The 19,954-nt window shown below is 40.8% G+C and overlaps 1 long non-coding RNA gene across 1 annotated transcript; it reads right to left on the reverse strand.

Annotated features, from left to right (window-relative positions):
- Positions 1–715: 715 nt before the first annotated feature.
- On the reverse strand, positions 716–12,635 carry LOC142422016 (uncharacterized). Its single transcript, XR_012779031.1, has 5 exons — positions 12,393–12,635; positions 5,371–5,469; positions 2,869–2,970; positions 2,212–2,292; positions 716–1,702 (listed from the first exon to the last, which is right to left on the reverse strand). It is a non-coding gene; the product is annotated as an uncharacterized LOC142422016 (long non-coding RNA).
- Positions 12,636–19,954: the final 7,319 nt, after the last annotated feature.

The following is a 19,954-nucleotide window of genomic DNA, read 5'->3' on the forward strand; positions in this document are numbered from 1 at the left end:
GTAAGATTGCCTAGATGTCTGCTTCCCATAAATAACTGATCTCAAGACTTAAAGGGAGAGACAGGCTTAAATACACATTACATACTAAAGCCCCTTTTGCATTTGCCTTGGAGGAAATGCTTAAATAAATAGTCACTGGCGAATCAGGAATTTGTATACAGGTATAGGACTGGGGACTCTTGGGCTGCATTAGCTGCACCTACAGGCCTAACAGACTGTAAAATATCAGGGCAACCAGATCTTCAGCAGGGGTGGAAGGGAGGCAAGGAAGGGTGCTGTATGTTGTTCTGCTGCTGTGCAAGTAAGGACACTTGGTGTATGAAGATCCTGACTAGACCAGTAACTACAGAGGATCACAACTTTCCACAGCTGAAATTCAGAGGCAACTATTTAGACACCTACACGACATTTTTTCTTTTGTTGGCTTGGTCCGCAGCAGACTCTAAGTGCCAAACAGAAGGAAGCATTGACATAGCACTCAAATACCTTATTCTCCTAAGTCTGCTTTAAACAGTGGGCTAACTCCACTGATTTCAGGAAAGCTCATCCTGATTTACAATGGCATAAGTGAGGCAAGGATCATGTTGTTCATGCTTTATGTCCATCACTGTGAGGACAAACAAAAACATATATCTGACCAAGCTGCCTGAAATGAGATCTTTGTTTTGGCATACCCTTTCTGACAGAAAATAATCAAAGAAGCAGTCAAGCACATTTATTCCTCAAAGCAGCTGATGTGTGGACACACTCAATTCCATACAGAGACAAATAAATTTAAATATACATGCAAAGAATTGTCAGAACAAAATCCCAGAAGCATTCGGCCAGCACCTCAATATCCTTCCTTTACTTGTTTCATGGATGCTGTTTTGCTGAGACAATTATGGTTCCTCAGTCAACAGTCACAGCTACTTGTAAAAGCATTTTTTTTCACATATGAATTCATAACGTTCAAATGAGACTCTTTTTTTCACACTTCAAGTTATTTGCGAGTTGGTTAATAAAACTCATTATCACTATTCTTTGACTGACAACTGGAGTAAAAATGTAAACTTTTTGGTGTGCAAAGAAAATTTGTGCATGTTCATTGAGAAACTTACTTTACATTTTGAGAAGTGTCCCAATGACTGCAAAGTGAGTAAGTCATGATTGCATTTCCAAAATTGAAAAAGTGAGGACCACTGAGAGAGGGACAAAGACTTTGCTCAAAAACATCAACTATAGCTGCCTCAAAACCAGCTGTGAAGGTCAGAAATTATTTATGGAATGCATGTTTGCAAGCTTTTAATTAAAGGGGCTGGAGGCCAGTGTGCTAAAAGGGTAATCTAAGAGTGAAAAATAATAATAAGCTTAATCCAGCCTCACTGTAGATTTCCACTGGTGTGGCTTATTTGGGAGGCTAGTGTACGCACAGTGGGAGTGCCCAGGAGAACTGTATTATCACCAGAATTACAGACATATTATCAATAGTCTGCATATCAGTATTGGACACCGTACAATACACATCAGGATATAAATATGCCGTATTTTTCTCTACCTTACTCACTGCCAACAGTGCAACCCTGATGTGGCCCAAATGTTGTCTTCCAAGCTGCTTCTTCCAGCAAGACCAGTCTCAGCAACACATATTAGTAATGTGGTGAACTTGGTATTCGGTGGATTCAGCAGCTTTGGATAGAAGAGGAGGTCGCATCTTCCTGAGCTGTGGAGAGAGAAGCTCAGGGTAGCTACCCGCTTGCATAGAGAAGGGGAGCAATGCAGTCCTAGCCACTAGGTCAGCACAAGAAGGAAAAGCAAGCAGCACACTTCAGGCCTCCTGCATTTTCAGCTGTATTGGCTGGTCCCTGATCTTCTGGGTGCATTTTCTTCACTTCTGATGCCAACCAAAACAAAAAATTTACCAGTCTCAACAGAGTGCCTAAGAGTTTTATTTGAATGAGGCCTGAAAGGCTGGGCCAACAGGTGGCAAAGGCTGTACATCCAGCACAGAGGACACAAGACCATCAGGAAGACTTTTTCCCCCCCCAGAAAAAAAAAAAAAAGAAACACAGTACAGAAAGTCCTAGTTAGTTCAATTAATTATCCACTGTCCATTTACTTAAGGGACCTAGTTACAAATATATCCTCATCACAATGACAGGAAATCTATCTGAAAAGTCTGCAAAAAGGCTATTAATGAAGAGAGTTTCTAATGCCTATAAGCTGAAATACCTTTTTGCTCCTTTCGCCAGTAGTTCCTGTGGGTCATTTCTGGGGTCAGCAGTGGTGTGCAGAGTAAAGAGTCTGCCAGTGCTGGAGAAGAAAAAAAAAAAGAAGAAAAAAGTACTTCAGTATTGTCAATCTTTTATCCTTGAACGGTACACTAGAGGCTGACATTTAATACCCTAAGGATATAGATGTTTGAAAGCTGGTTATTGTAACAAAGGAAACCATCCAAACTCTGCAAGACCGAATGGATCAGATAAAGCTGACACTGAGATAAATCTGTTTTACATCCATTCTTGCAAAAGTTTTGCTAATCTATGTAGTTATAGCTTTCCTGGAGCAAAAGGAGAGGGAGGAAAAAAAGAACCCTACATTACAGCAAGTCAACATCTTGCCCCTATTTGTAATCTCCAAAGTGTAACATGATGGTCAGAGAACATTTTTCTCCTCGATCTTGGGTGAATTCTATTAAACAGAGAAAGATAAAGAAAAAATTGAGAAACTGACACAGAGAGTGAGGGAGGGCATGAGGACAAACATGCATGCGCTTTCTGGTTGAACTTCCATGTTAACATAGATTCTGTTTGTTTGTTTAACACACAAATTCAGATCCTTCATAGACACAGACTCATCTCCCAACCAGTCAGAAACTTTAACACCTACTCTTCATTATCCAGTATTTATACCGCCAGATTGGACTTTCATATGGAAGCCTGGAGCAATGCTGGTACAGATGGCAAGATGACTCTCATGAGATTGATGACTCTAAAGAAATATACAGTATTAAGTCAGAAGGTGCAAATGTTAACATTCCAGTGTAGAAAAGAAATATTCCTTGCATACACTTCCCAGGTTTGTTTTCTCATGCATTACAAAGAGAAAGAAAAAGCCCTCGACACACCTCGTAGCTGGCAAACGAATGATAAATTTACTTTAGTTTCTTTTGTATGTCAACTGTTCATGCCTCAGGTACTTAACCTTTACTTTAAAAACATGGTTCAGATCCTAGCCTTGAAGGTGGGTGGGAAGCGGGGGGATGGTATTCCTGTAAATGTTTCATTTAACAAAGGCAGTACTATAAGAAGGTTCAGTGGTGAGACTCTGAATGGTATTTATTGTTTCAGATTTCAGGGCTTCCATACATCTGCTGCCTGTCAAAGGCAGACACCACATTCATAAAACAAGTGCCCTGCCTGAAAAAAAGAGGAAAAAAGAAAAAAAAAAAAGGACTCTCTTCTCTGTGGCTCAACCTCCAGGATTATGCGAGATGGAAGCTGCAGGAAGTTCTTATTTGCTGTAAAGACGATCAACAAGAAAATCTTTTATTTTAAGAGGGAAGGGAAATCTGACTTTCTCTTTTACATCTGGGGGCCCTGATTCAGCAAAGCACTTTAAGAACTATCCCTATTCAGGAAAGCTCTTAAATGTGTTCTTATGCCTCTCCATACTCAGCAAAGTGCCTAAGAACTTGCTTAGCTGAAGTAGAGCCCTAAGGAAGAGCCATTTATATTTACACTAACTAAGCAGCTCATTTTACCAGACCCATTACATGATTTCTGACTTTATTAGGTCTGGAATGTATATTTCACCCATGGTGAGAAACATGCTCATTCATTTCTTATGATATCATAGTCTTCTCCATGGTAATCTGGTGCTATGTGAGGAAAAACAATAGAAGAGAAAACTTTTCATGCCGAGATGAAGACGGATAAGGAATTATGTTCAGCCGGGTGGGAGAATATGTAAGAAGAACAAAAACACAGAGCCCCTGATTCTGAGGATCTGATTTATTTAGTATCTGGCATTGGCCATAAAGTGAGGGCAATGAAAAGAGGAGCTGACCTCAATGCCTCCTTAGCAGCAATCAGAAATTCATTTCAGTGTGTGAGCATTTAATTAGCTTCACCAAGTTTACAAGACCTTCAGTCATTTTAAGATACTCCAGGCAACTACCCCATGCATAAGATTACCCTGAATCTGGAATGCCAGCCACTTAGGATGAATGTCTGAAGAGTTTTAATTGAAGGGAACCCCTTTGTTTTTATATCCATTTGATGTGCCATTACCATTTCCTTCATCACAAATTTACACCAAGGGGCACAACTAGTCCAAACAACTGTTTTAATCAGTAAATTACAGAAAACCTTCAAGAAAGTTTAAGGTTGTTCTGTGTCTAGGAAAAGTCAAATAGCACCATTAAATCTTTAGAGCTAATCTAATCGTTATACCGTGCAGTCACTGCACCACTTCAGGCATCTGGGGAGAGTCATCACCTTCCCCCTTTTTCCAGAGGACCTGAAATATATTTGCTGCATGCATTTATTGCATGCATACAATAAATATATATGGAGTGGGATTAACTAACAGGAGGCAATTATTAATTTTATTATGGCTTCATGAGGTCTGTATATCAAGCTCCTCTCCCTGGCAAGGATGAGGAATTGCTAAATACAGTTAATTTCTGGGTTGATCTTATTTATATACTGGACACTAATCCCCTTCATATATCTCATGTGCTTCTTTCTTCTCAGAGATACCATCCCTCAGTGACCTCCTCCTAGCATTTCATTAAATGCCTTCAGCCTCAGTAAATTACAGCACTTTAAAAACATTGAGTTTAGCATATAAAAAGAGAGAGAGTTTCTGTACACTGCCATGGGATAAGGTGCAGTGAAAATCCCATACAAGCTGAACTGTACTTCCTAATCAAATGGGTGTAACAGATGGCTGCTAGAGCAAGCCATCACAATGGAAATATCTGCAGTTCTCATGGTAACGGAATCTGCCAGGTCTGAGGGATTTGCTGTTTTCCAGGACATCTGAGCTGCAATCTCTTTCGAGCTGTCTAGCAGTCTCAGTCTCGCTCTCTCTCACTCTCTCAGCATGATGGAGATAGAGTTGAAAGGTGGAGCCTGATTTTGCATTCCAGCTGTGATTAAAGACATGCACACACAAACGCACACGCGCGCACACACACACACAGAGAATCAATAGCACTGCATATTCATTATGCTATCTAGAACCTCATTAACCACTCAGGCAGAACAGCAAGGAAATTTTAATATGCCTTCTTCTTTAGGGAGGAAAAGAAAGAAGTGTAAAGGGGGAGAGGGGGGAGAGAGAAAGATAGCATGTATATGGGGAATTAAGATGCAGGAGACATACCTTTTAATAAAGATATGGAGCAATGTTAAAACTAGCAGTTGTTTCCATTTCATGGCAGTATGTCAAGATGACTTAACATAGCAGGACGAAACATCTGGCCTGGAAAAAAAAAAAAATCATGATGTCAAATTTCCAAAACATAATATAGAATCTATGGAAGGACAAGTAGGAGAAGAAAAAATAGAACAACTGTGTACCTTAATACTAAGTGAAAGCATGTGACAGACCTCCTGGTACTGTGTAATTAGAAAGGTGATCCTTCTCATAAGGTGTAGGCTAGCATAAAGACAATGAGCTTTAATTATAAATCTAAAGGACTGGGTTTAAACCCATAGGGTTCTGTCAAAAGGCTCTTATATTTCTGCATGCAATTCAGAATCATCAACCGGAAGAAAATAATCATTCATGAGACTTTTATTAAAGTCTTTTCCTTCAAATCCTTATCAATTTAAAGAAATAAGAAGGAGCATACTGCCTTCTTTGCTAGACTACCTGCTAGAAAGCATACAGAGGGTTGATTCACAGCTGCCTATTCTCTTGGGTATTTGAGCCTGAAGATCAGACAACATGTAAGAATTCAGCCGTGGCTCAAAATGGAAACAAAGAGGACCATTCTTAAGCAATGTGAAATGAAAAACTACAGGCTGTAGACCATAGCCCTTAGCATTCTGATCCACCACATTGTCCTTGAGGGCAGTACAGTTAAATACATATGACAGCCAAAGAGACGGGAGAAATGCTTTCCAGAATAAAATGACTGAATCTCCTTTTTTTATGATGTAGAATAAGCCAGGCAATGTAAGCTCCTAAAGTACCCACTCGAGAACTGGGTATTGTAAGATGGTATTGTCTACCTATCATGCAGCATTGAAGAACATTTTATGTGACCTTTTCTGAAGCCTGAACTGCTTTTACCACAACTCTATTCCACTGCAGTAATGATTTCTGGATGAGAAATTTAATTCTTAAGTTGGGTTGGTTAGCTGCAAATGTATAGAGTTCACTTACAACAGTACTGCATTACACCTTCAGGGACTTCCAAACATGTTATCTAGTTAGAAATTGCTGTTGCCAAGCAAAGATGTGTGCAACAACAACAGCATAATAGTGATAATTGTTGCATTTATATTGAGCCTTCAGCAACAAAACACTCAACAATATGAGGGACACAGTCAGTCACTTCTGCTCACAGTAAGCAATGACTTGATTCACAAGCAGTTCCTCAAAGTTCAGTAGGGCTTCTCAAGTTGCAAGGTGCAGGGCTACTTAGCATGAGTAAGCAGTACTCAAATCCTTGTCTACTTTCTGCCACCCTTTTGCAAACTAAATAGCACATTTACTTCTTCACCTGACAGAAGGCAGAGGCAGCCACCTCTGGAGTGAACTTGGACTGATTTTCAAAAGCATGTCACATTCAACTGAATCAGTAGAAGATTTCAGATCCTTTCTTAGAATACAGCAGCCATTCACTCCAGGAAAAGTGGTGCATAGTTTTACCTTTTAATAGAGAAAAAGCAGCTCTGGGTGGGAGTGAGGGGATAATAGAAGAACATGAAGAGGTAGTTCTGTTCATCATCCCATTATCTAGGGCACTATGTGCCTGTATTTCCCCATAAAGCCAGCTGAGATCATCAGTGCCATGGGCACACATACCATTTTTTTATGTTGCACTCAGCATCATGCAGGCAAGCATTCTGCAAATACAAACCCCAAGATGGTTGGTCAAAAACTATTGTTTACTCAACTTGGAATATATCCAGGGTTAACACTGTGATTCTTGTAGCAACCATCCCAGCCTCAGCAATGACACAAGAAATCAAGAACCTCTTTTATACATTCTTACTTGATAAAGCAACCCTTCAAGTAACTGGCTGTTCAACATTGCACTGCACTGCTATTACTGCACTGCTAATATTTATTAAGAGATCAGAGTGCCCCTTACTGAACAGTTTGTTGCAAGTTTTGACTCAGACTAGATCCATCTGAAAAAGGAAATAACTGCTGTGCAGTGCGATCAGTGGTGCTCCAAGCCATGGAGCTTCACACATTGAATTTACCCATTCCTGGGGTCTATTAGCTGTTCCTCAAACAGCTAATCTTAGCACACACACAAAACACAAGTCTATCTGCAAAGACCTCTCTTCTCTAGACACCGTTCCCTCCTATTCAGAACCACATAAATCACTTCTGCTGCTGTTTGCCAACATCCCCTGCCCACTGTTCCCATATGGTGCACTTATTTGGCTCACTTAGCAATGCCCTATGCCTTCTCACCCTGCTTTGCAGTCCAAGTCCCTAAGTGCTATTACTCCACCAGAGCTCCAAGCCTACTCATTTCTGTCCTACTTCTCCCATAAGAACTTCCTTGGAGATCAGGACAGCAAGAAAACATCCCTGACTGTCTAAAAGGCTTTCATTTTCCCAGTCAGAGCTCAAGCATTTGACCTTCAACATTAGCAAGCTGTCCCAGTGTGCCCACACATCTAGGAGGCCTTAATAGGTTCTCCTGCATTCAGTCTTAATCATGCCTTCCTTAAACGTTGTCCAGCTTGAGCCCTGATACACCCTTTCATCTGGGCCAACTCCATCATGTATTTCCAGATGCAGGAGACCTAGCAGTTTCAACAGACCTCATGGTCTCCAGTAAAGTTCAAGCAGTCCTCAGTCATCCTCCATGCTGGTCCTTGTTCATTCCCAAGATCAATCAGACGATTGTCTTTCAATTTTAGGGTGTGTTTATGACAGTACCTTTTAAAAGCTGAAGCTCTGAGAAGCCCTGCATTGGGTACACAGTTTCTTTCAGTCCAAGATTGCTCTTGGTCCCCAGCTGACTCCAGCCCAGAAAGAAAAATCATCAGGACTTTGAATTAGTTGGGTGGTGCAAGCTGGTATCATAGAACTCAGAAGTAGAGCCTCTTGCTATTTTAGTTCTAATTGGGCTCTTTGCTGGCTGGTTAGCAGACACTTTTCAATCAATTGCTGCATTTGTGCTGACAACACTAGATTACAAGAGTTGCTCTTGTCATTTCTATGACCTCCATCTTCCATTATTCTTGCTTTCTGGACAGGAGCTAAGGGACCTTATTTCTAACACTTACAGCCACAAAGCAGGGAAGGAATCTTCCTCTACCCAACAGCCTCAGATTCCCAGCTGCTCCAGAGAGCGTATTACAAACCTGCCACTGCACATCAGTTGAGGATCTGACCTATAGTACTTACATGCCAATGGGTTCCTGGGATTTGGCATTTTAATGACAACAAAAAAATACCTAAATGTCCCCTTTCACCCAAAGTTGGTCCTTCCTGGCAATTTCCCGCAGAGATCCCAGACCCCGAATTCCTCAGCCCAGTGAGTCTTTCCCATCCCCTGCAGGGACTTAACACACTTCGCATACCACAGCAAATCTGCTCCAGTCAATCAACTCCTGCAGCTCCCTGCAGGCTTCCAACACCTGCTAACAGGAGGGGACAACAGAAGAGCCCTGCCCCACCCCTTCACACATAGTATTGCCTTATTCTTCAAAAATACTGCTCAGAGCATGACGCTCCATTACAGGATGCTCCTATAAATACACTGCACTTTCAGAGGGAGGAAGCAAGCATGCTCTAGTAAATATTTTAGCAATGAAGTGGCATGGGGTTCTTAATGCTTGTCATTTTTCAATATAAGAAGCGCTCCATCAGAAGGTGCTCTATACTCGAGGGAGAGAATGTGCATTCTAACAATAACAGGACAGCCAGCGGCCAACACCTTATCAGTATTAGCTTTCCTTGAAAACATGTTTGGTTCTTCCTCCACTCTACCACCTAATGTTCAGGAAGCAGTTGATTTAATAAGAAGGTTCATAATGTCAAGTTACAGACACCACGAGAGGGAAACCTGGGAAAGTATAATTGGCAAATCAACAAATTATAAAAAAAATCTCAGCTATTTCTAACACAAAAAAAAAATTATCTTTTTTAAAAAGAGCTTTTCTCTGTGTGTTAAGCTCTGTGGTGGTGGAAGAGTGCTTGGGAGGATCAGGAGGGGGCAAAGCAGCAGAGCATGGTGGTCTGGAAAACAGTGTGCAAGCAAGGAGTCAGGGGATGCAAGCCCTAGAGATGGCTCTGCTGCCACTAATCTAGTTCTTCTACAGGGATAATACTGATTGCTGAGCACAGTAATACTGTCAAGACTAACTAGGATTGCCTAACAGGGGCAAAACAGGGACAAAGAGAAGGACCGTATTTTACAGCATGCCTGAAGCCCAGACAGAAGAGTTCCATGGCAACATGCAGGGATCTGTTATTCTTCCATTTATTCTCAAGTGTAGCTCCTGGCATTGATGTGATCTCTATACCATGAGGCAGGAGGGATCTTTGCTCCTCTTTCTGTGCAAGCTGCCAAGTTGCAGCTCTTTCCTCAGCCTTACCCATCCTCATGAGTGGGGCTGAGACGGTTACGAGGCTTTGCAAAACGGTTCTGGGATAATAGGAATTCCAGAGGATGGTTTCTGCAGAGCCTTGAAAACTTGCTTTTCTCTTGCAGGTGATGAACATCCCCAGTCCTGCAATGTGCAAAGACTTGCTCATAGGTGTAAATTCATGCATATGATGATTTCTAGAAATCAGATATTTCACAGGCATTTGCACACACACACACACAAACACACAAAATAAAAAGTCCTGGTCCCATTCCACACATTTTCTCTTGCACCAGTTTGGAAACTGCAATGACTGGAACAAAGATCCAAAAAAATATAGTATGTATTTCCTTTACATAACGGAAGAGAAGAACAAAATCAGGACTGTGGCAAGTGCAATATTTCATTCTTTCCCTCACATACTCAGCAGACTTTGTAATCAAGCTTCCTCACTTGAAGACACCCTTCCTGCAAGTATGGAAATGGGCAGAGTCTGTTTCTCGAATTTGTGAAATGTCATCTTATCGAAGCTGCTATAAAAGAGACAGGACAGACTGTCACCTGACTGCAGAACAGGAGATGTGCTCTGTTGCTTTCCTGCAGAGGTGACCTTGGACCTCTCTTTCACTTCCAAAGCTTTATCTGTCTTGATCATTTAGATGCTAAGTTCGTAGGAGGAACAGAGAAGCATTTTTTACTGTATGTAGAGCATACAGCACAATGACTCCATCTCAGGTGAGGTAATGTGTCTGTATAAATGCTTTCTTTTTTTTTTTTACGTGAAGCTTAAAACATCTGCAAAGACATCAAAAGAGGAATGAGCATGCTGCATAGTAACACAATGCAGCTGACAACTAGCTGATCTAAGATTACTTGAAGTTCCCTTGCAAGCTGTTCCTCCCATCGCTCATCCATAATGTCATTTGGTCAAATTCTAAACAAATGTGGCACAATGCAAAACAAACAGCTGTGGTTCAAAGGGAGCATGCAAGGCACAGGCCCTCACGGCAATGCCCAGAGGAGAGGCAGAAAAGGGCCACTTCCAGCAGGAAGCATGAAGAACTCACACGATTACAAGAACTGCACTTTTGCCTTTCAAATCTAAGGAACAATAAAGAGCAAGAGAGCACACTGAAAGACATATCCCCCCCCACCCCCCCTTTTTTTTTTTGCATATCCTTTGCAATAAATAAACCTTCCTATTTCAATATTTGGCAAGGTGATAGAGTCTAAAAGGGAGCAGGAGAGATAATTGATATGTACAGGAGAAGAAAGTGCAGTTAAAAACAGGCAAAGACTACTCCATAAATAAGAGGTTCATACTGAGAAAGATTATTACCCAGACCTCTAGGCTGACACCTGAAATCAAATCACCCTTAATGGATAATGTGAACTTTATTAGGGAAAGAAAAGCCATTGTAGATCTTAGGCTCTGGATTATGGAAGAAACAAGATTTGCTTCTGACCTCACTTTTTGTCAGTTTAAAACAACAAAGAGATCATGGTTTACTCTTGGTAAGCTTAACTTTCCATAACAGCAAGTTTTTTTCCATGTACTTAAACGTTCTTCTGCTCTTAACTGGAAGAGGATGCTGGATTGTTTAGAAACAAGCTTCCTCCAGGTCTTGGTTCCTGTTGTGCTTAGCTGTTTTCCAGAGGTCTTAATATGCATTCACCCTACACAGACACAACACAAGGAAAATATTTTTCACCTGAACGAGAGGCTCTGGAGGAACAAAACTGTCTGGAATAAAAGCTGAGAATCCAAGCTTCAGAACAGTTTGCACTTCTGGTCCGATTCATCAGGTATGCTTTAGTATTTACATTTCCCATCTGAATAACAGTCCACATTGTTGTAGCTCACAGGAGGGTTTTTGGCTTCTGCCAGTCTAAATAGAATGATTTGAAACTGAATCATTTCCTGCAATTTAATTTCTTAGCTGAACACAAACTATAGCAAGATAAGGTCATAAACACGTGGAAGTACCTCCAGAAAGCCATCTAGCTCTCTGGGCCGCTTCAAGTGGAACCCCTAACTGACTACAGTAGGGTTTGTTATTATTATGGCATGGAAATACTCCTGCAGGAGATGGTCAATGGCCAGTAGCAGCCGAGACAGTGCAGTGATAGCATGGCAACTGGGTTTTCCACCTATTGCCAGAGAAGAAAGGTATGCTTCCCAAGCTCGCTCTATCTCAGCTCTTTTAACTGAGGATCAATATCGCAGAGACAGAGACAGAGTGAGAGAGACAAACAACCAGTGAACGGAAAAGCAACTGCAGCCTGCCACATTTGCAGAGAAGGGAGATAAAAGCCTGCCGCACTCTGAAATCTAATATGCCAAGTCACCTGGAATGAGTGTCTCCTGAAAAGGGCAAGCCTGCTCAACATCTTCAGCCCACCCCCCTTCCAGAACTGAAGCCCAGTATCTGGAAAGCTTTAGCCTTATTAGACTCATTAAAAGCTAACTGGCATTTACAGCTCACATCAAGATGAGGTGTCAGCAGGAGCGAGAACCCTGTAAAATATGCGTACAACCAATGTGCTACAGAACAGTCTCCATTCTCCAGGAGACATAAGCTATCTTTTTAGGAGTAGATAAGGGATGTGTTGTCTTACCCATTACATGAGCCAGAAAGCAGTTCTGGGGTGCTGAAGAGTCTTCTGAGAAAGCAACCACTAAAAAACACCTCAGCAGTAATAAGCTCTGTCAGAAGGCTGAAGTTTTAGTCTAATGTAATGTGCCTTTAAAAAGTACTATGTCTACACTACTGTATTGCTTACTTTCTGAAGCTAAGCCAGAGGGATGTACATAGTAAGATCTTTGTCTCATTTCAGGGAGGATACAGGATAAAGATTCTGTGCCAGTAATCTTCCCTGGATTAATGGTTTCTCTTTTATCTGCTGTATTTCTGCTCAGATGTCTTTGCTCTGAATGAGTCAGTGGAATGCAAATGATGGGTACAGTCAGTCTGAAAATATTTAAATCTAGCTTTGCACTGCACTGCAGGTTTGTGGAAAAAAAATACACATATATAAATATACATGCTGAAGAAAGGGCAGATGAAAATTACAGATATACCAATAATGCAAAGAAACCGGTGGTGGGTCAAATTGACAAAAGATTCATTTTTCTGTTTCTTCTCCTTTTCATGTTTTTTCAAAAAGATCAGCATTTAGATGCTTGCTATGAATGGGTGAGGAAAATCTGCAATGCTCCTTTTCTAAGCCTCAGACACTAGGCAAAAATGCATCTGTGGGAATAGGAACCTGATTTTATTTAGGCTGCTAAATGCCCAATCTTCATTATCCCAACAAGTGTCTTCCTAAAGATAGCACTCTTTTAATCCTGACAAAGGAGAAACCAGACAGTCTAGGCATGATTTCTTTGGATTTTCTCCCTTTCCTTTTTCTATGATATATTTCAATTTTTTCATTCTGTTGGGATATGGTTCCTCTCCTCTTCTGCTTAGGGCATAGGTTTTCCTCTAACAAGTGACTGCAATCCATAAGCAACCAGGTAAGGGAGGATTTAGAACTGCAGTTCTGTTTGAGAAGCCAGGAAAGAACCCATGGGTCTTTGTCATGGGCTTCAGGAAGAACCGTCCTCAAATGGTGGCTGCCGACAGAGTTTTTACAGACTATACGTACCTAAATGACAGCACAGAGGATCTCCAAAAGCTTTTGTGAACTGCAGTGGGATGGCAGAAGGAGGAATAGGAAGGGAACAAGCAATTGGTCAAGTTTGGGAATGACTGGATAACTTTCTGGGCTTTTGCAGTTTCTGTGGGAGTTGGCTTTGATACACTATGCTCATTCAGAAGGGACCTGTCCTGGAGTAAATAGCAGCTTTCTGATTAAGGATGCTATAAAGAGCAAACTCTGCAGGAAGAAAGAAAACACCAACATTCACATGGTAACTACTACTCTACTTAACAATAAATCAAATAGCATCATAAATTGTGCAATCAAGATAATTTGCAACAGAGTATTAAGCCCTCTAGCCCATCATAAAAACAAAGAAAGTCTACGTCTGAAAAAGCTGCCTATAAATCAGATGCAACAAAACAAACAAACAAAACCAAGACTCATATCATCTACCCAATCCATGTCAGAATTGAGAATTAGTTAGCAGAAGAGTTTTGTTAAAGTTTGCCTTTAACAAAAAAGAAGATATTTTTATTTTGATGGCTTTGCAATTAACCACCTTTTCTTCTAAATTTCCCAGCAAATTTATTAATATTTTATATTGAATTTATATTAAGCATCGAATTTTTTAATCTCATTTTTAAAAATCTCTTACTTTACCATTGGCTTGGTTTTCAAAATAGAAAATTAACTTAGTTTTCCATTCGTTTTCATTGAAAAAATACAGATAATTTCCTGAAGAATGGACACGTCCCACATCAGCAGTTTTCAAAACACATTTTAAAAAATGGTAATCTATTGACAAAAACTAACTTTTCAGGGGAAATATTCAGCAGTTCCATAAAACAGGCCATTTTCTAATTTGTTTTCTTTAAATGTCGCACAAAAATAGTCCTCCTGTCCTCAGTAAGAGGAGATACTTTCAAGTGCTGGGTAGTCTGTTTTCAGGGTGTTTCTGGGTCTGTCGGTGCATGAAACAGGATGAGCACTGCACCACCACAGGAGCAGCAGCTGGGTCTGAGGAGCTGGTCCATCATTGTGCAATTCCCACATGATGACTCAACAAACTCTTCCAAAGAAATGTGAAATTACGCTCAGCTCTGTTACATTGTGATTGATGGTTACCTAGTGATGCCCAGAACTTCTTCCAGCTCTACATGAATGATTGATGACTAAGGTACTTCTGGCAATTTCTAAAACTTCCACAAATATTCATGTGAACCTCAGGACCAGGACGGCTTAGGCAAAAAGACAATGAGAGATCAAAACCTATCTTTGCTAGATAAGCCTGCCTTGCAGGGGAACAACATAGCTGCTCTACAGAGGAATTAATGAAAGAAAGGAGTCTCTATGGCCATTTTTACACTGAGGACAAGCTAATGATGACCTTCCTCCACAGGCTGGCAGGGTCATTCTGCACAACTGATGCCATCAGCTTTGCTAGGAAAGATGCTTATAAGCAGGGGGCTCAAGATCTAACTGTAATTATGTACTGAATCAAACTGATGAGCTGGTCCCTGCTACCATGAAGCATCTGAATAACTTTGCCAGCAATCCCCACAATTTCACTGGTCTCGCAATGTTCACATCGGTTTCAGCTGGGCAAGGCTCTGCTACGTGAACAGGAAGCTCACAGCCTAGTCTCAGATTTATACTTCAGATGGATTTTTATCTGCCTTTTACGGTTTCCTGAAAACCACTTACAAGGCAAAATTCACTTCAGCTTACAGGACTCCTGATACCCATGAGCATCTGTTTCATTTATAGGTAAGAAAACGAGATGGCTTTTGGTTAACTTGCAACCAAATTCCTGTGTCAGACTGCTATTTCACCACACTGGTGGCCAGACTTCCACTGTCAGCTACTGAATATGATCTCTGTCTTGCGATTTATGTAATATTTACAGCGTTACAGAAATGCACAGTAGAAATGCAATGATTATTCTTATCTCTTTGGAAAGCCTGCATGCATTTCCCTGCCTGAGATCATCTTCTCTGGGGACCCATTTAAAATAAAACCACTGCGTTCTGAAAACGTGTCTTCAGCATGAGATCTGAGTATTTTCTGTCTTGGCCATAATAAAATGCCAGAAATTGAATCAAAGTGTATTTCTAAAACTATATACTTCTCCTGCAAGCTTCTCTCTCTTTCCTACACAAATACAAACACTGGAAGATGACAGATTTCAAACTCATTATATGGCATGAAACGATATTTAGAAGCACAGTGCATAACACAGCTACTCTACAAATGTGTCCAAACAAACATAAAATTAACCTTTCATGGCTAAGAGAGCACATTTTTTAGCCCAGTCTTTAACTTAATCATTTCTTTACAGGAGAAAGCAGCCTATATGCTATTAAACAGTTCCTAAAGTCCTAGGTCAAACAAAGTGAGAAATGAATAGGTCCATTCATGCTTCAGACAGGATAATTCTGGTAAAGCTGGTGCTGACAGTGTTAAAGAGCAGTGATGGAGGAGTCTGGCCTTGTTGTCATTCTAATTGTGACCATGAGTGACAAAAAATATGTTCCCTTTGCCAACAGACCGATCTTTCAGATTTGTAAAATCTGAACTGTGGTCATGTCACTTGAAATTCAATGGAGAGAAAACTCATGCACTTAGGTGAGTGCTTTGTTTGAGCCTGCAGTGGCTTTGGCAAGGCAAAACGTAGGGAAGGGCTGGTAATTTTAAGGTGCTAAAATGAGAGGAATGGTGGTACCAGAGTGTGAAACCACCCTGTGGTCTTACCCACTCACTGGCTCTGCCACGAAACTCCTCTGTGACCCTGGCATAATCCCCTGATCTGTAAATACTGTGGGTCCTCGCCTACATTAGGGAGCACAGTCTTCACATGGGCGAGTGGTTTCGGTTTGGGAACGGTCGTTTGGTGCATGCCCATATCCTCCTTGTTCTGCGAAGGGAAGCTCCGGAGCCAGGAGGATTCTCCATGTAACACTGCAGGATAAATAACGCAAAGCAAAAAGACTAAAACGCTATCATAAAGAATCGGGAAAACTGTCATAGACTAAATTCCATTCTCAGTTACATTAATATCCCTCTCCCTCATCCCTTGCTTCAAATCGTGCTAAGTATCAAAGAAGTATTTTTCTCACCCAAACAGAATACCTTTTTCCTTAGAAAGGAACTAAATCCAATGAATAAAACATTATCTTTCACAACAACAAAGCAAAATTAGTATCCCCTCTTACTTTCTTCTGCAGCAGGGCAAGGTAGGGACTTCACCCCAGACAGACAATTGAAATAGCTCCCATAGGTATTTCCTACACCACTCCTTCAGAGGGACCATATTAAAAATAAACTAATGCTGTAGGCAGCTTCGGAAAATGACTTCAATGGTATTTAATGCTTTGATAGGGTCAGTGCACAGTATGTGCATGTTGCCTTTTAAACATATGTTTCAGGCAAAGAATCAAAGCTAATTTCAGTGTGTGAAAAGCAAGCAGATTTCATTACTGATTGTGACTTTAACTTCAAAATGATAAGGATGCTGGATGTAGGTTCTCAAAACTGAATGTCCAAATGGGAATTTATGATGTAGAACTTCAGTTTTATCATCCATGGGCTTCAATACAGAAAGAAGAAAGAAATTGTCTGCTAGTAGGAATCTCACAGTTAACCCATAAGCCAGCTGCCTATTTTTCCCCGCTCCTCTAATTCTCCCTGCAGCTATTTCCTCTCCGTAACATGTTAAAGCAAGAATGGCCATTGGCACTAACCATTTTTGGCATCCAAGTAGTAGATATGAAAGAGATCTGAATTTTTTTTTCCACCACCACAATGCAGCCCCACTTCGACTCTTTGCAGAAGTGTCAGCAGAATTCATAACAAACTCAATACAATCATCTGAGTCGCAAAGTGTAATAAAAGGCCTGCTACTAAGTCTCTTTTTTTTTTAATGAGGATTCCTCTCATATTATTACATCAGATCTAGTTCCCAACTTCAGGCAGCCACCTGTAATAACCTTTCCTACGCAGCATATGGAAGGAGGTGGACCTGTAGAATTATTAAAAGGCTGCAGGCGTAAGCAGCAACAAGTGAATGATGCAGGGTTTTACCCAATGTTTTGCACAAAATCGGGTTCAGGATAGGTTATCACTAGTGGTAAAAGTCAGAAGGTGTAAACCTAGTAGCCTGAAGATAGGTATGTAACTCAGGCTTACATAGCTAAAGTAACCACATTTTCCACAAGATACTTTGAGTAATTATTTAACTTCGAAAGCAGACGTAGCTCATTCACTACTGAAGAAAAAGCACTTAGATATCTGTAAAAGTGCTTAAATGTGTATATTAACATGTATAAAAATGCATATATACATTCAATTAGTAAGTATATATACATACACATGCGTATACATGCTTATGTACGCTGCTGAATCAAGACTCAAAAGAGCCTAATTTGCACAGTGAGTAAGCACCCACATCTTCATTTTGAGTCAAAGAAAAGTGCAAGATTTTGAAAATAATCAAGCCATTTTTTTAATGCTCCTGACTACAGATACAGATGTGCACTGACTATTTTGTTAGGCTTTGTCCAGGTCTGTTTAACAGCACCACACTCCCCTAGGTTAAATGACACCTTTGAAACAACTGAAGCAGTAAATCACACCTCTTTATTATCATCTCAACAAGAATGATAACAACCTCCTCTGCTTGGTGAAATACCCATGGGAATTTCACCCGATTACATCAGGATAACGTATCTTTCATGACTTTAGCTGGCTGTCTACTATTTCCATTGTATACTTGGTAGTCAGTCACAAAGGACACAATCCACTGAAGGAAAATGTATAGACAAGGGGTTAGCCACTTCAAGAGTGGAGAAAAGGAGGTAGAAATCGAAGGAAGAAAAGGAAGGATGACACAGTGCAATTGCTCAGCTTAGTAGCACAGCTGCTTAAACAACTGAATAGCAATCAATGGGTTAGTATTCAATCCAAGTTTAGATCACACTGAAATCTATTAGAATACTGCATATAATGAATGACTCTTACTTATTTGGTATTCTATCTTGGAATTAATCAGCTCAGTTGTTATGCAGGGGGAAAAAAAAAAAAAAATCAGTTGGGTAGACAGGCCCAAAACCAGGAAAAACAACCACCTTGATTTCCCTGGTGGTTAACAGCCTGACAGTACTCAACAACACATGCTGAAATTGAACACTGTGAGAAACAACGCAAGTTAGAGGTTTCTTGGCTGTTGGGGCAACAGCCTGGTTTGTGTGTATGTGCAGCTTGCCCCATCCCCTCCCTTTCAGGCTCTCACACAGTACTCATAGGGTTGTACCATCTGCTGGAGCACAATTCAGAGGTAGCTTTAAAATGATGATAGCTCTGGGAAATGATAATCACTGGGTCATAGAAAGCTGTACTGCAGCGTATAAATAAGATAACTGAAAGTGCTGAGCAGGGCATGTTTGCATTATGAAATGTATTTTCCTTTTTCCTGTACAAAACCTGTCTTGAAAGCATGGGGAATGCAGCAGGACTAAAAACCAGAAGGAAAGCAACACTGCCCTAGAAGCTGCACAAAGGAGGAGGGGGATGGAGGAATGGTAAGCTGTAGTATTATTGACTGAGGAATGATAAAAGAGGAAGGAATTCAACAGTTACATCTATTTCGCTTGATGCAATGGAATGAGATCAAAGGCTTACTTTCACATTAGCCCAGAATAATGCATACTCTATAAATGATGCAAAGCTAGGCCACATTCCCAAGATGTGACAATGCCTCAAGATGCCCCTCTGCTAAGTTCAGGTCAAGGCAACAGGCTCCTGCATATGAAATACTTTGTCAAAGCACACAAACATAGCTAAACCATTAGGCATGGAGACAGACAACATTCAGGACAGGCATGATGTCCTCCATTGGCTTCTACATCTCCATGGACCGCATTGCAAATTTAGGCAATTTTCATTCACTTGCAGGTTTTTTCCCAAGTGCTGCTGATCTTTCAAAGGACCCAAACTGTCCACTCAAGCACAAAGAGAAGCTCAGGCTGAGAAACTGGATTTTATTTTATTTGCAAAACAAGTGTCAGAGAGGAAAGCATCAGAAGATAGTAAAATCAAATTCCAGAGATGTGGCTCAGTCCCACCTCTGCACTGGCAACCTCTGTGACCTTGATCAGCTCATCTGGGACAGTCCCTTTAATGACTGCAGAGCAAGAACAATGTCAAACGGTTCTTGAAGCCGCAGGTTTAATTTTTTGTGAGACACATTTGTCAAAGCAACCTAAAGATTCAGATCAGTGCTGGTTGTACCTTGGTTCCTGGGGGATCCAGGTATTGTGGATACCTTAAACAAAACGCTATCAGGACACATCCATATCTAAATTCCTTTAAGAAACCTTAACCTCTGGGACTCTGTTTTCCATTAGTTAAATGGAGATGAATAATTATTTTCCCTCACCTTTCACGGTTTGGTTAGTGCAGGGATGCGTTGCCATACCAACAGCAATCCAGCCTGGCGGTAGGACAGGGCTGGAAGTGTGGAGGTGCAGACATCCCAG

This window comes from Mycteria americana, chromosome Z (assembly GCF_035582795.1).
Source record: "Mycteria americana isolate JAX WOST 10 ecotype Jacksonville Zoo and Gardens chromosome Z, USCA_MyAme_1.0, whole genome shotgun sequence".
In the NCBI taxonomy this organism is placed as follows: Eukaryota; Metazoa; Chordata; class Aves; order Ciconiiformes; family Ciconiidae; genus Mycteria; species Mycteria americana.